The following is a 14,531-nucleotide window of genomic DNA, read 5'->3' as shown; positions in this document are numbered from 1 at the left end:
AGAAGTGAGTAGGCCTACGTGTTTCTGTACTAGGTTGAACAAAGGAGAGCAAAATATATGGCAAGATTAAAGGGAGACACGAGTTATTTTAACAAGGTCTTTCCATGTTTCTCTGGGTCCTGACTTCCTGTCTCAGATGACAAGAATGTTTCTTTCCTTCTGGTCTGGGGAGGGCACCTTTCACATGAGTTTTCTCTCCTGTTTTCAGGAAGGAATGGGGAAGTCAGAGTGCTTATCTTGCACCTGCTGTTTCCCAAGTGCCTTTGGCTCAAAATAATCCTTATGTTGAAGTGGCAGATTTGGGAATGGCGTATCCTGCCACTCTTCAAGTTAAAGCATGGGAATATGCTCAGAGAACAGGATACTTAGCCCAGATCTCCTTCCAGTGCTGTGGGGTCACCATGCTGACAGTGAGTCCAGCAGTCTCAGATCATTCTTATTATTTGTTAATAAAGTAAAAAGAAAACCCTTGGGCTAGGTCATTTGTAAACATGGAAAACAGTATTAAAATTATTTAGAAACCAGTAATCTATGTAAAATCCTTCATTCTATCTTTTGTAATTTTTTAAAGCACTTTTTTAAATTTTATTTTTTTTTAAGTAATCTCTACAACCAACATGGGGCTCAAACTGATGACCTCAAGATCAAGAGTCACATGCTCTACTGACTGCGCCAGCCAGGCACCCCTAAAATCCTTCATTTTATTTTTAAGATTTTATTTTTAAGTAATTTCTACATCCAACATGGGGCTCGAACTTACCACCTGGAGATCAATAGTCTCCTACTCCACCAACTGAGCCAGCCAGGCGCCGCTAAAATCCTTCATTTTACAGTCACTGGCAAGAATTCAGTACTTGCACCTACAACTATAATACAGTAATATCACCAGATTAGTCTTCTTGCTTTAAACAACCATAATAATGGACAAAATATGTGAAACACCTGTTTATAGACACTGGACAGAAGTAGGGCAAGACTATGATTCCCTGAGAAAGGGTTCGGGAAATGATCTGATTCCAGCAAGGTGGAATCTCAGCAGAACACAGTCTTCACACTGAGCTGAGAAGGTAGAGATCAAAATTAGGGCAGCTGAATCATCAGAGCAGAGCACCAGAAGATGCCAGTTTTTAGAAGTCCATGTTGGGTCCCCAGTGGGTCATTTGGTGAGCGTAGGGCAGCTCAAGTACAGAGAGCTATTATCCAAGGCTTACCAGATTACAGATGCTACAAGATGGAAAACAGAGTAGATCCTAGAGATCAGTGCTGTCAACACTGGAATTCAGGCCTTGTTAACAACTTAACAACTCTACCACTTTGAGCATTCAGCTGATACTCCAGAAATGCTCTGTTTTAGGTGTGAAAACCACACCCTAGTGTAAGGCTTACTCTTGACTCTCCCTAGCAAATATTAAAGCCAAGCCCTGATAAGATTAACAGAGGAGACAGGGTTTCGAGGTTGAGTCATATCAAGTTAGAGAACTTTGGAAACACCCTGGACTCTCCAAAGATCCACCTAAATAAAACATAAAGCCAGTCTTACACAAGTTCAATGTCATAGGCTAGTAATCAAATTGCTTGGTAGAACAAATTGATACTCTCTGGAAGAAGATACCAGAATCTGGAGTCTCTAAAATATATCTTTCAAAGTGTGCTGAAGCAATAAAAAAAATACTAGACATACAAAGAAACAAAGGATGAAGCCCATTTAACTCATACTTTAAAAAAATATAACAGTCAAGAGAAACCAACTCCCAGATGTCCCAATAGTAGATTTAGCAGACTTGAAAATACATACACAATGTATACATTATATATTTTACATATATTTTTATATATAAATAATATATATGAAAAGCAAAAGGAATATACAATGTCAATGAGTGCTCTGTGTTCTAACAGAGAATCTCACGAAAAGTGAAAATCATAAAAAAGAATCAAATAGAAGTTCTAGGATTGCCCAATGGACCCACAAACAAGGAAAGATACAGATTATGCATGGTTTCAGCGACACGGGTTCCACTCACCATGGCTAATGGTAACCAGCACTACCGAGGGCCCAACAGCCAATACCAAAGAACAACTCAGCTCCTGATATAATACCAGTCCCCAGTAGGAAAGAAGGGAAGGTATCAGCCAGGCTGGTGGGTCACAGGTTGATCACACAGGACCTTTACATCATGGGAGAGGCACTGGAATAGATACATTTATTATGGTTTTGCCTTCTCTGCCTGCAGTGGTTCTGCTTAAAACAATCATCTGTGTGTACTTTCAATGCCTCTTCCATATCCTGGAATTCCACACAGCATTGCTTCTGACCAAGAACTCATGTGATAGTTGCTGCCCCCGCCCCCCGCTCACTCGTCAAATTTGCTCTGAAGTAAGTAGCCTGGTGGAACGGAATGTGCTTTTGAAGATTGTTTCACTGCCACCTGGATGACAAGACAATGCCTTGAGAATCTGGTATTTCACACATATACACTATATCAGCAACCAGTATATGGTGCTGTTTCTCCCAGGTCTGGGAATCAAGTGGTCAAAATGGGAGTGGCGGATACACTAGTAAACGTTTTGCTTCCCTCCCTCCTCTGTAACTATGGGCCCTAGAAGTCTCAGCTCCTGAGAGAAATGCTCTCAGCAACAAATGCCATAATGGCTGTGTTAAAGTGTACGTTGAGACTGCCCCCGGGGCCATTTGGGGCTCCTCACGACAGAGAAGGAACAAACAGAAAGTTCCTGAGTGGGATGACTGATCCTGACCACAAGAGAAAACTGGAGTGCCACTACACAAAGAAGCAAGTAGAGTACTTGAGAATGAGGAAAGCCCTCAGAAAAACCGAAAGCCTTTAGAAGACCTCTTGGAACTCAGTACACTCTGAATAAAAGTCAAGGATGGAGAGTATTATGCTAAGTGAAATAAGTCATAAAAACCTGAGAAAACTTAGAAGACCATGGGGAAGGAAAAGAAAAAAAAAAAAAAAAGAGGTTAGAGAGGGAGGGAGCCAAAACATAAAAGCCTTTTAAAAACTAAGAACAAACTGAGGGTTGATGGGGGGTGGGTGGGAGGAAAAGGTGGGTGATGGGTATTGAGCAGGGGATCTGTTGGGATGAGCCCTGGGTGTTGTATGGAAATCAACTTGACAACAAATTTCATGCTTAAAAAATTAATAAAAGCAAAAACTCCAGACCAAAAAAGTGTTAAAATTACAACAAACCAGTACATCATAAGTCAAAGCAAGTGACCTGATCATATTCCCAAGAAAACTGATAAAGTAAAACCGGCGTGAACACTCACACCAACAGTATGCCCACCCCCTAAGCCGCTAAAAAAAAAAACAAAACAAAAAAAAACAAAAACACCTCAAAGTAAGTCTTACTGAAACATCCATCACATACCTAGGAAACACCGTACTTCACATAAACCCGTACTCAACCAAAAACCCACAAGGACATAGTAAACCTGGTTTTTCCACCATAAAATTCAGGGGAAAGCGCGAACGCAGTCCCCCACTACCACAAATTATGCAGTCGAGTTTCCCACATTTGGGGAAATCGCAGGGGTCAGCACATCCCGAGTGCAATGGATAAGCCTCGCCCTGGGAAAACCACCTTCCTGATCATGGTATCTCCCCTGCCAGGTAAGTATGACTTCCGATCCTCCGCCCCACTACACCCTCTCACGCATGACACTCTCTACACACGGTCACTTCCGTCCACACACCTCTGAGCCTCCCTAAGACTTTGCCACACGCAGCACACGCAATTGCAACCAACAGCCCTGGAATGGCTCCCACAGCACGCGAGATCATACGCTATTTAAGCGGCAGTTGCCGAAACAGCAGCCCCTGCGTTCCCGTATTTACACAGCACACGCCCTATCCGTGACGTCAAGGGAACGCTCCTTTCCCTCCCGCCCACGTCCCGCCCTTGCCCTCTCCTCCCTTCTCCCCTGACACACAGCCCGCCAATGGGGGGGGGGGGGGGGGGGGGGCGCGAGCAGAGACGAGGGCCTGTCCCTCGTTTCCCGCAGGGGCAGAGGTCGTGGGTTGTGAAACCTTGGGCTTGTGGGGAATCTGTCTGGCGGGCTGCTGACGCCAGTATACCTTTCTTCAAACAATGCCTTTCTGGGTGGAGAGTGCAACGGTTAGGATTACAAAAGAGCTGTGTATATACACTGAGTATATCTACTAAAACTCATTAAGCTTCACAACGGGTGGCGAAATCTATTTCATTCTTGAAGGTTCAGTTTCATTCATGGAACATTTCATTCCTTTCACTGTCAACCTTTAGGTGTGGGAGAGTGTTTTGAATTTTCTTTTTCTAGTCTTTTTCTGGAACACATGTTATTCTGTAAGCAGAAGGGGCTAAGGGTCCCCAGAAGAAGAAAGCCTAGACGTAGCTTTCGTGACACAACAGAAGTCATTTTAGGCCCTCGGTTGTTTTCCGTGATCTATGATGCCCTACAGGCTCTACTTGCGTAAGCACACTTCTTAAAAATCTTCCTAGAAGGCGTCAGAATTAAAAAGAAATGCCAGATTTTCAGTAGTTAAGGATTTTAAAGGAATGAATAAAAAAGAGTGCAAAAACTAACCGTCTCTACCAGGCTATGAAGTAGCCTAACCATATCAGAGACAAATAAAACTCCCACTACTATTTCAAAAGTAAGACCCTGCATCCCCCCCCCCCTTTTTTTTTGAAGGGTGGGTGCGCATGAGCAGGGGAGGAGCAAAGAGAGAGGCTGAGAGAATCTGAAGCAGGCTCAGCGCTGTCGGCACAGAGCCGGATTCAGAGCTTGATCCCATAAACTGTGAGATCATGACCTGAGCTGAAATCAAGATGCTTAACTGACTGAGTCACCCAGGTGTCCCAAGACACTGCATTCCTTACCAGAGATAGGGAACCCAAGGCCCCATCCAGCATGCCCATAACCTCCTTGCCCTTGCCAGACAATTACATCTCCTTCATTAAAATGTTAAAGTCTTCACTAATGTAACATTAGATGCACTTAGGAGGCTTGGTTTTTAAGTACGACTGCATAACCTTATGCCCACCTTTACAGGCAATGACAAAACTCTGAATATTCATCCTAACCCTAAATAAAAAGAACCTGCTTACCCCTGCTCAGGTAGTCAAGGCTTTGGAAGTTCTCTCCGGTGATCTCTTTATTGGCTGTAAATAAAGTTTGGGTGACAATTCCACCGGGTGTAGTCTCTACCTGGAACTCACCAAGGAGGGAAGTTACACTACGGTTCATGTTTGGACCTCCTGAATTCATCCACTTTCCTGAACTAAATGTCTGTTTTTACTTCCTTGTTCTTACTTTGGTTTCTGGGAAATGTTCTTGACATCATCCTCCAACTCTAATGGAAGTAATCTGTGGTATCAAAGATGTTAAACAAAAACATCATGACCTGTAAGTGCCAAAGAAAGGATCAACAGAAGCTACAGAGAACCACGAAGAGGTAACTGAGGGTGGTACCAATGCCTTAAATTTTTATCACATCTCTCAGTGTAATTGAGTTTGATCAAAAGAACAGGAATTTGACGTGGCACCTTGATTGACTCTTGATTTCTGTTCAGGTCATGATCTCACGGTTCATGAGTTCGAGCCCTCATTGGGCCCTCTGCTGACAACACAGCCTGCTTGGGATTTTCGCTCTCTCCTTCTTTCTGCCCCTCCCCCAACTCATGTTCTCTGTTTCTGTCTTCTCTCTCTCTCAAAATAAAAGATAAATAACTTTAAAAAATACTTAAAAAAAAAAAAAAAAAAGATGGTAATTGTTAAAAAGAAAACCACAGGCCCAGAATGGCATCACTTAGGGTAAGGCCCCCAGGTCAGTAAATGAGGTCTTAATACCTAACCTAGCTGCACTTTCACCCCACCCCAGAATGTAATCTTTAACCAGTCAACTCAGAGTTTCCTGGTCAATACCAGGAAATTTACTGATAGACCCCTTCTCCCTGTAGGAGGGCAACCTTGCCTAAACAATACATTCCTTGGGGCGCCTGGGTGGCTCAGTCCGACTTCAGCTCGGGTCATGATCTCACAGTTCGTGAGTTTCTCTGTGCTCACAGCTCAGAGCCTGGGGCCTGCTTCAGATTCTGTGTCTCCCTCTCTCTCTGCCCCTCCCCTGCTCATGCTCTGTCCCTCTCTCTGTCTTAGAAGTACATAAAACATTAAAAAAAAATTTTAAGAAAAAAAACCCAATACATTCCTTGTTCACCAATTCCCTCCTCCTCCTCTCCTCTTCCCAATTTCTTCTATAATGCCCTCTCTCCCCCTTTAAAAACTTTTGTTTAAACTCAATGGAGCTCCCCTTGACTTGTGAGATGGAAAGCCGCCCCTATTCGTGAATTGTTTAATAATAAAGTTAATTGGATCTTCAAATGTACTTGATTGAATTTAGTTTTTAAACAGGTATTAAAGTTTGCCTTATAAAATGAGTCAGCAAATGTTTCTTTGTCTATTTTCTGAAAGATACTGTAGAGAATTGGTATCATTTCCTTAAATGTTTGGTACAATTCACCAGTGAAACTATTGAAGTCTGGTTTTGTTTTCAGAAGTTTATTAATTATGGATTCAATTTAGGCCTATTCAGATGGCCAATTTCTCCTTGTGTGAGTTTTGATAAATTGTGTCTTTCAAGGATTTGGTTCATTTCATCTAAGTTATCAGATTTGTGAGCAGTTGTTCGTTATAGTCCTTTATTATAAAATTTTAAAAATTTTTTAATGTTTATTTGTGAGAGAGAGAGAGACAGAGAGAGAGAGAGAGAGAGAGACAGAGTGTGAGTGGGGGAGGGGCAGAGAGAGAGGGAGACACAGAATCTGAAGCAGGCTTAGGCTCGAGCTGTCAGCACAGAGCCCAATGTGGGGCTCAAACCGCATCTGTTATAAGGACCTGCACTAGCTGTAGAACATTTTAGTGTTATTTGCAAGTTGACTTAGATTAGTTGTAAATGTATATTGCAAACTAGAGAGCAGTCACCAAAAATTTTAAAAAAGAAACAACGGAAACATCGTGCATGGCATGATGTGGCAATAGAGATAGGCAAACTATCATTGGAAACTCCTTAGTCAAGCACTTACAAAAGGCAGGGACTTGGGGCATCATGTATACTATACCTTTGAACATTTTTGTCACATTAACGAGTGTAATGAGCGGCTCACTCCGTCATCGAACTGAAGCGGTATATAAGAAATAGGGTCCAAGTAGGCCCTGAATGTGCAAGGAAGCCACATGAAGAAGTGTCACACACGCCTGCAGTCCCCATTCCTGCTACACTCCCTTCTCTCTCACAGCCTGCGCCTGGGGTGTCATGGGGACTTCCCTACAGTTACCATAGAAAGGGAAACCTGGGGCCTGTTTCACAGATGGTTCTGCATGATATACAGGCTCCACCTAAAAGTGGACAGCTGGAGCCCTGCACCTGCTTTCCAGGACAGCCCTGAAGGACAGCGGTGAAGGGCAACCGCTCCGGTGTGCAGAGCTTTGAGTAGTATACGTGGCTGTTCATTTTACTAGACATGTTTGGAAAGTTGGTGACAAGGAAGCCTTGGAAAGAAGTATGTGGACAGACCTCTCAGATGGAGTGAAAACACCGAGATATTTGCTTACCCAAAGGTGACCTCCGCAGAGGATGATTTTAATAACCATGTGGATAAGGTGACCTGTTTTGCAGATACCAGTCGGCCTCTCCCCAGCCAGCCTGTCATCACCCAATGGACGCATGAATGAAGTGGCCATGGTGACCTGGATGGAGTTTATGCACAGGTTCAGCAACATGGACCTCTACTCACCAAGGCTGACCTTGACAGTTGCCGCTGAGCGTCCCAATCTGCCAGGAGCACAGACCAACACTGAGTCACCAGTACAGCACCATCGCCCAGGGTGATCAGCCAATTACCAAAAGACAGATTGATTACATTGGGCCACTTCCATCATGGATGGCACACTCCTTTGTTCTTACTGGAATAGACACTTACTCTGAACACAGATTTGCCTTCCCTGCACACAATGTTGGCCAAACCCACCATCCAAGCACTTATAGAATGCCTTACCCAGCCTTGTACGATTCCACACAGCACTGTTTCTGGTTATGACCTGAACTGTGCCCCCTGCCCCCCGCACCCAACCACCAAATTCATGTGTTGACGCCTGACTCCCAACATGACTGTTTGGAGATAGGGTGTTTAAGGAGGTAACTAAGGTTATATGAGGTCGGGTCGGGTCCTAACCCAATAGGACTGGTGTCCTTATAAGAAGAGGAAGAGACAGAACTGGCTTTGTGTGAGTTGTGTGTGTGTGTCTGTGCACACGCGCACGTGCGCACACACACACACACACACACACACACACACACACAGGTGCAGCTCAGGAAGAGTCTTCACCAAAAACCAGCCCTGCTTGCACCATGATCTTGGACTTCTAGCTTCCAGAACTGTACTAAAATAAATGTTTGTTTATTTATACCATCTGTCTATGGTATTTTGTTATGGCAACCCAAGAAAACTAATACACTTCTTTTTTTTTAATTGTTTATTTTTGAGAGAGAGAGAGAGAGAGTGCTGTCAGCACAAAGCCCAGCACAGGGCTTGAACCCACAAACCGTGAGATCATGATCTGAGCCAAAGTCAGATGCTTAACTGACTGAGCCACTCAGGTGCCCGAAACTAATGCACTTTTCATCACGGAACTCACTTCACAGAATTTATAGAGTGCAGCACTGGCTGTGGGATTCACTAGTCTTACCATGATCCCCACCATTCTGAAGCAGCCGGCTTGAGACACCAGTGGAACGGCCTTCTGAAGACTCAGTTATAGTGTCAACTGGGTTGCAAAACCTTGAAGGGCTGAGCAAGATTCTCCAGGAGGCTGTACATGTTCTGAATTGGCATCCAGTATGCGGTGCTGTTTCTCCCATAGCCAGGATCCATGGGTCCAACATCAAAGGGTAGAAATAGGAGTGTTACCACTCACTATTACCCTTCATCACCCCAGCAAAACTGCTTCTTGTCCCCGCAACCGTGTGCTCTATTGTTTGACCTACAGTCTTTTCTGTGTGGCCATGCTTTCCAGCTCAGGTCTGCTTTTCTAATAGCACAAGCGATATCAGCAGCCTTGCTAACACTTAGCCCCATCACCAGGCAAGCATCACAGGATTTGACAGATAAAGAATCATAGGATTGTCCCTGTTTGGTGTTACGGACTGAACTGTGCTCCCTACTCTCACCCTGAATCCTTATGTTGAAGCCCTACCCCTCAAAGTGACTGTATTTGGGGGTAAGGCCTTTGAGGGGGAGATTATGGTTAAATGAGGTAATAAGAACTGGGCTCTAATCCAATAGGACTGGTGTCTATTTAAGAAGAGGAAAAGATACCAGAGATCTCTCAATGCACAAAGAAAAGGCCATTGGAGGACACGGCGAAAATGCAGCCTTCTCCAAATGCCAGAAAGAGGTCTCATTAGAAGCCAATTCAGGGGCACCTGGGTGGCTCAGTTGGTTGAGCGTCTGACTCTTGGTATCAGCTCAGGTCATGATCTCAGGGTTGTGGGATTCAGCCCTGCCTTGGGCTCTGCACTGAGTGTGGAGCCTGCTTGACGCCTACTTGGGATTCTCTTTCTGCCCTTCCCCCATTCACGCTGTCTCAAAATAAATAAACACTAAAAAATAAATAAATAAAAGAAGCCACCTGGGTACCTGGGTGGCTCAGTTGGTTAAGCGTCTGGTTTCAGCTCAGGTCATGATCTCATGGTTCATGAGATGAAGCCGTGCATTGGGCTCTGTGCGGACAGTGCAGAGCCTGCTTGGGATTCTCTCTCTCTTTTTCTCCCTCTCCCTCTCTCTCTCGGCCCCTCCCCCACTCGCTCGCTCTCTCAGAATAAATCAATAAACTTTTTAAAAAAGAAGCCAACTCTGGTCTTCTGGCTTCCAAAACTGAGGAAAATGAATGTCTGTTGTTTAAGCCCCCCAACCTGTGGTATTTTGTTACTGCAGCCTGAACTGACTAATGCACCTAGGAATCAGGTTGCGTTCACTAATCTGACTAGATAATGGCAAGTGAAAGTATGTTTAGGAACAGGCACTATCAAATTTAATGGAATGAGTATCATGTCTTTTACGTTGACATTGCCTTCCTTAGTGACGTGGGCCTGGGCCCACAAAATCAGGCAAAATGAAAAATAATTGGAAAGTAGAACATACCAAGCTTCAGTATTGCTTCCTCTCGTCACCTTCAGATCCTAGAACTGTTTCAGTGAAGTCTGCACTTCACGCACCCTCAGATTCCGTCTGAGTACACAGTCATTTAAACAACTAAGCCAGTTTTTCCAACTTTCACCTCACTCGCTTAGAAAAACAAGGATTTCAATTCCCTATTCCCATTTTCATTGAGACCACCGTTCTGAGGGTGATAAAGATGTGGTGTGTCCATGTAACGTTATGTCTCTTTGTCTTTTTCCCATGCCCAGAATGTCATTTTCATTCTGCTAGTCCTGATGTGGACCATAAACTTGGAATCCCAGCAACGCTTAACTGCCTCTGGAAAATCTGACCTAATATCACCCCAATCTCCAACTTGTACGAAGGCAAGTATGGTAATTAAGGAGAAAGAGCCCTATTACAAAACCTCAACTATGGCTGTGGATGATAATTATAAGTTTCAACTGGCCTGTAGGAAGGTTTCTGTTCAGCACTAAATATACAGGCCTATGTTATACAGGGATCTCCAAGGTGCTCATTATCCCCACCTAATGAGCCTCATTAGAAGCTCATGAGGCCTCATGAAAAGCTGTCATCAGTTAAAGAAATTTATGTGGTTGTACTGAGGGCAAATTAGTCCAGATGCAGATGAAAAGGTAAAGGTTTCACAAAACAAGTGTAATCCACATGGACTTAAGATATAGAGAGTTGTAGGGGCGCCTGGGTGGCTCGGTCGGTTAAGGGTCTGGCTTCGGCTCAGGTCATGATCTCACGGTCTGTGAGTTCGAGCCCCGCGTCAGGCTCTGTGCTGACAGCTCAGAGCCTGGAGCCTGTTTCAGATTCTGTGTCTCCCTCTCTCTCTGCCCCTTCCCCTGTTCATGCTCTGTCTCTCTCTGTCTCAAAAATAAATAAACGTTAAAAAAAATTAAAAAAAAAACCTTTAAAAAAAAGATATAGAGAGTTGTAAGAGAAAGTTGTTGCCACTCAGACAAGAAGATAAAGCTGGATGATCTACAAAATCATGCCTGTTTTGAGCCTGCCAGAGACCTAAGTTGCAAGATCACCGGGTAAACTGAAGTCCAAAGCGTGGTAACCTCTCAGAGGAGGGACATACACACAGACCCTGTCATCTCTGGCAGATACTGAAAAGGAAAGATGGCAGCCATAAAAGTTGTGAAGGGGAAAGTCACTGAAATTTTAACCACGTCTTAAAGGCCAAGTGTGGGCTATCATGACGTTTTACAATCTCAGAGGCTCCTATGTTAAGCAGGTTTTTGCTACTTTTCAGGTGTTTTCCTCAGGCCTCCACCAAGGGTTCATCCCTCCCCCCCCTCCAAAAAATAAAGTGGGGGCAGAGCAAGAGACTCTAGGCTGCCTCAGTGGCACAGGCATGCATATCGTGATCAGCTACTATTGGCACAAAACCTCATCACTTCATCATTTGAAACAAAAGTCACTTACCATTGATGCTGGAGCAAGAAACCCCACCAACCCTTGGTTCCAGGTATAGACCAGCTCCAATAAAGAGGCGGCAGGGGCTGGGGCAAGGGGATAAGGAGAAAGAGAGGAAGAGGGAAGAGAGGTGAGGTGCAGCAGTAGAATGGGAGGAGGATAGAAGAGGCCGGAGGAGCTGGTGGAGGAGGAGGAGGGGGACTTCCATTCTCCAGCAGTTCTGATCACTGGCCCCCAACACCACAGCCTCCCCGCAACCTTGCCACACATCCTGCCTCTGACCTTGGGCTCTCACACCCCACAAAGGACAGTCTCTCTGCCCTCTCAATTTCCAACCTCATTTGTTTCTCTCCTTGCTCCTAGTCAGAGCCTGGGGCTCCAGGTTTCCTGGCCCTTCTGTGATCTCCCAACATCCTTTCAACCAATTTCTTTCCTTTTGAAATCAGCCAGAGTCTATTTCTGCTTCTTGCAGTCATAAACTTTGACTCCTTTTAAAGTTCTCCTGGAGGAATGCTTTGTGCTGTTACTGCTCAACCTTTTCGTTTTCCAGAAGGAAGTTCCGTCTTCTCAAACTTTGAGGGGAAAATCTTCCTCTTCATAACAAGAGTAGCCCCCTTTGCCTCCTTCCTCAATTCAACCCTCATCCAGTCTCTAGGAACAAAATACATCTTCCAGAGCACTGGGCATCTTTCTGACTCTGTGGTTTAGCCAGCCACTTTTTCCTTTCGATGTCAATTTTTTTCTGTTTTGTGTTTTGGGGTGAGGGAAGAAATGGTTTCGGGATAAAATAAAAGAGGTAAAGGGGAAATGAAATACACAGATTGTTATTTTGAGATGTAATGTGGATTTATATCCATTACACATGTAAATATTTAGTGTGGTGGTATTTTGTGTACATAAGTACTGTGTGTAAGTACTGTGGGTACACATTCCCTGTGGCCTAGTCAGGAGTGCTCTTTGGGCACCTTGATACATCTTCGATTTTTTTTAAAAGCATGCAGTTTCCAGGTCATGATATATTGAGAAACTGGAATGGAACGGACTTGGTCAAACTCTCCAAGAACCATCTGTGACTGTACAGGAGTCAGAGCCCTGCCTTGTGGCCTCGATGGTATGTGGTCGATTTTGAGTCACGGCAGATGAGTTTGGTTTGATGTGCCTGAGTGTTTTAGGTCAATGTTAAAGCATGGTTGATTACTTCACGTTGTAGCTCTAACAGATACAGAAATAGAAGAAAAGCTTACAACAACAACAAAACCCAGAAGTGTATGAAAATTTAAAGGAAAATTCCCCTGCCTCCCAATACCACTCCACTGTTGACACATCTTTATAGATTACATATAGGAGTCAGCAGTGGCTTTGGTGCGTGATGGATGCTATGTGGTCAAGGACCCAGGAAGACCCAAGTCTTGCTCTGACAATCCCCTGCCCTCTCTGGGCAATGGGAAAAGGGTGGAGGCAAGGAAAACGAAAATCACTGTACTATATGCAAAACTTTCACCTCTGGACAGGAAACTCTGGGTAAACGGTGGTAGAATATGTGGTTTATGAGCTCTTCCCTCACCCAAGGCCCAGGGCACGTTTACCTTATTTTCTGAGGTGCATGTGACAGGACAGAAATCAGTCAAAGGCCGTGGGGGGGGGGGGGGGGGAGGGGGGGTTGCAGAGAGACAGCAAGAGAGCTGACCACCCTCGAAGGTCAACTATACTCTAGTCTTGGGTCAGTAGAAGAAATACCTTGGGATTATCGGTGGGAATATGGACGCTAAACCATAATTTACACACCTCTAGTGAGGGATAGCACCTTACTCTCTGTAGCGGTTCCATGGTGTAATGGTGAGCACTCTGGACTCTGAATCCAGCGATCCGAGTTCAAATCTCGGTGGGACCTTTCCCTTTAACTGGGACAGGGTGGTTTTTTTTACTCTTCGAGTGGGACGCAGTTTCCGACCGGGGGATCCTGCTCTGTGTCCAGGAAAGAAGTCCCGCGGGCCCCGCGCCACCCTGGGCGCCTCGCAGCCGCGTCCCCCGCGCTCCGCCGCCACCGCCTCCTCGGGATTCGGGGACCCACGCGCCGGGTTCCCAGGGCAGAGCGCTCCGCACGGACACTGCAACCAAGGCGGCGGGGGGCGGGGGGAGGCGGGCCAGCACCGCCCCTCGTCGGGCTCACCCTCAGGCCTCAGGGTGAAAGCCACGGGCTGCGGCCACTGAACCCTGCACCGCAAAGCACGTCACGCGGCGCGTCCCGTAATTGCACACTTTGTCTCTGAGTCAGTTTGTGATATGAGAGAGTGTTCTGGTTTTGAGGTCGATGGTTCACAGTCCTAAACTGGAAGTATTACCGGGGTGTTTTTGAAGCAAGGAATTGAATTCCTATTCTCCATTGATTGAGCTGATCAGATGAGCTGATAAACTCCCAGATCGGCCCAGCCCAGGAGATTACGGTTGGTCAGAGAGCAGTACTTCCCTGTCCCTAGGAGGGCCCACAGCCACTGAAAAGTATCACTGCTGTAACTTAAATAAAATCAGTTCTCATCACATCCAGTCTTTACGCAGTGTTGCGCCCCAATACCAGTCAATGATTATACGCACAGTGCCCTGTCCCAGGCATAGTCAACCATTGAATCCTTTCAACAGACCCACCTCATATCACTGTCCTCATTTTCCATGTAAGAAAACTGAGATCCGGAAAGATTAAGCAACCTGTCCAGTCACTCAGCCAGTGAGTGGGATTGGAAAGCAGGAATTTGGACTGAAGACATCCTGGCTCCAGAAGATAGGCTGAGAACCACAATGTTTATACTCCTCCTACTTTTAAAAACCGCTAAAAATGCTGGACAAGAAATTTAAGTCTATATAAATTCTTTTGAAAAAACACC

At 45.1% G+C, this 14,531-nt stretch overlaps 2 non-coding genes across 2 annotated transcripts; one reads left to right on the top strand and one right to left on the bottom strand.

The window, feature by feature from the left end:
• Positions 1 to 3,479: 3,479 nt before the first annotated feature.
• LOC128776028 (U1 spliceosomal RNA) lies at positions 3,480 to 3,643 on the bottom strand. The gene has a single exon (XR_008421003.1). It is a non-coding gene; the product is annotated as a U1 spliceosomal RNA (small nuclear RNA).
• Positions 3,644 to 13,471: 9,828 nt separating this feature from the next.
• Positions 13,472 to 13,543, top strand: TRNAQ-CUG (transfer RNA glutamine (anticodon CUG)). Its single transcript has one exon. It is a non-coding gene; the product is annotated as a tRNA-Gln (tRNA).
• The last annotated feature ends 988 nt before the right edge of the window (positions 13,544 to 14,531 follow it).

This window comes from Panthera pardus, unplaced genomic scaffold (assembly GCF_024362965.1).
Source record: "Panthera pardus isolate Hobbes unplaced genomic scaffold, ASM2436296v1 HiC_scaffold_11, whole genome shotgun sequence".
NCBI classification, from domain to species: Eukaryota; Metazoa; Chordata; class Mammalia; order Carnivora; family Felidae; genus Panthera; species Panthera pardus.
The sequence above is the reverse complement of the archived record's forward strand: the minus strand, read 5'-3'. Positions and strand labels throughout refer to the sequence as shown.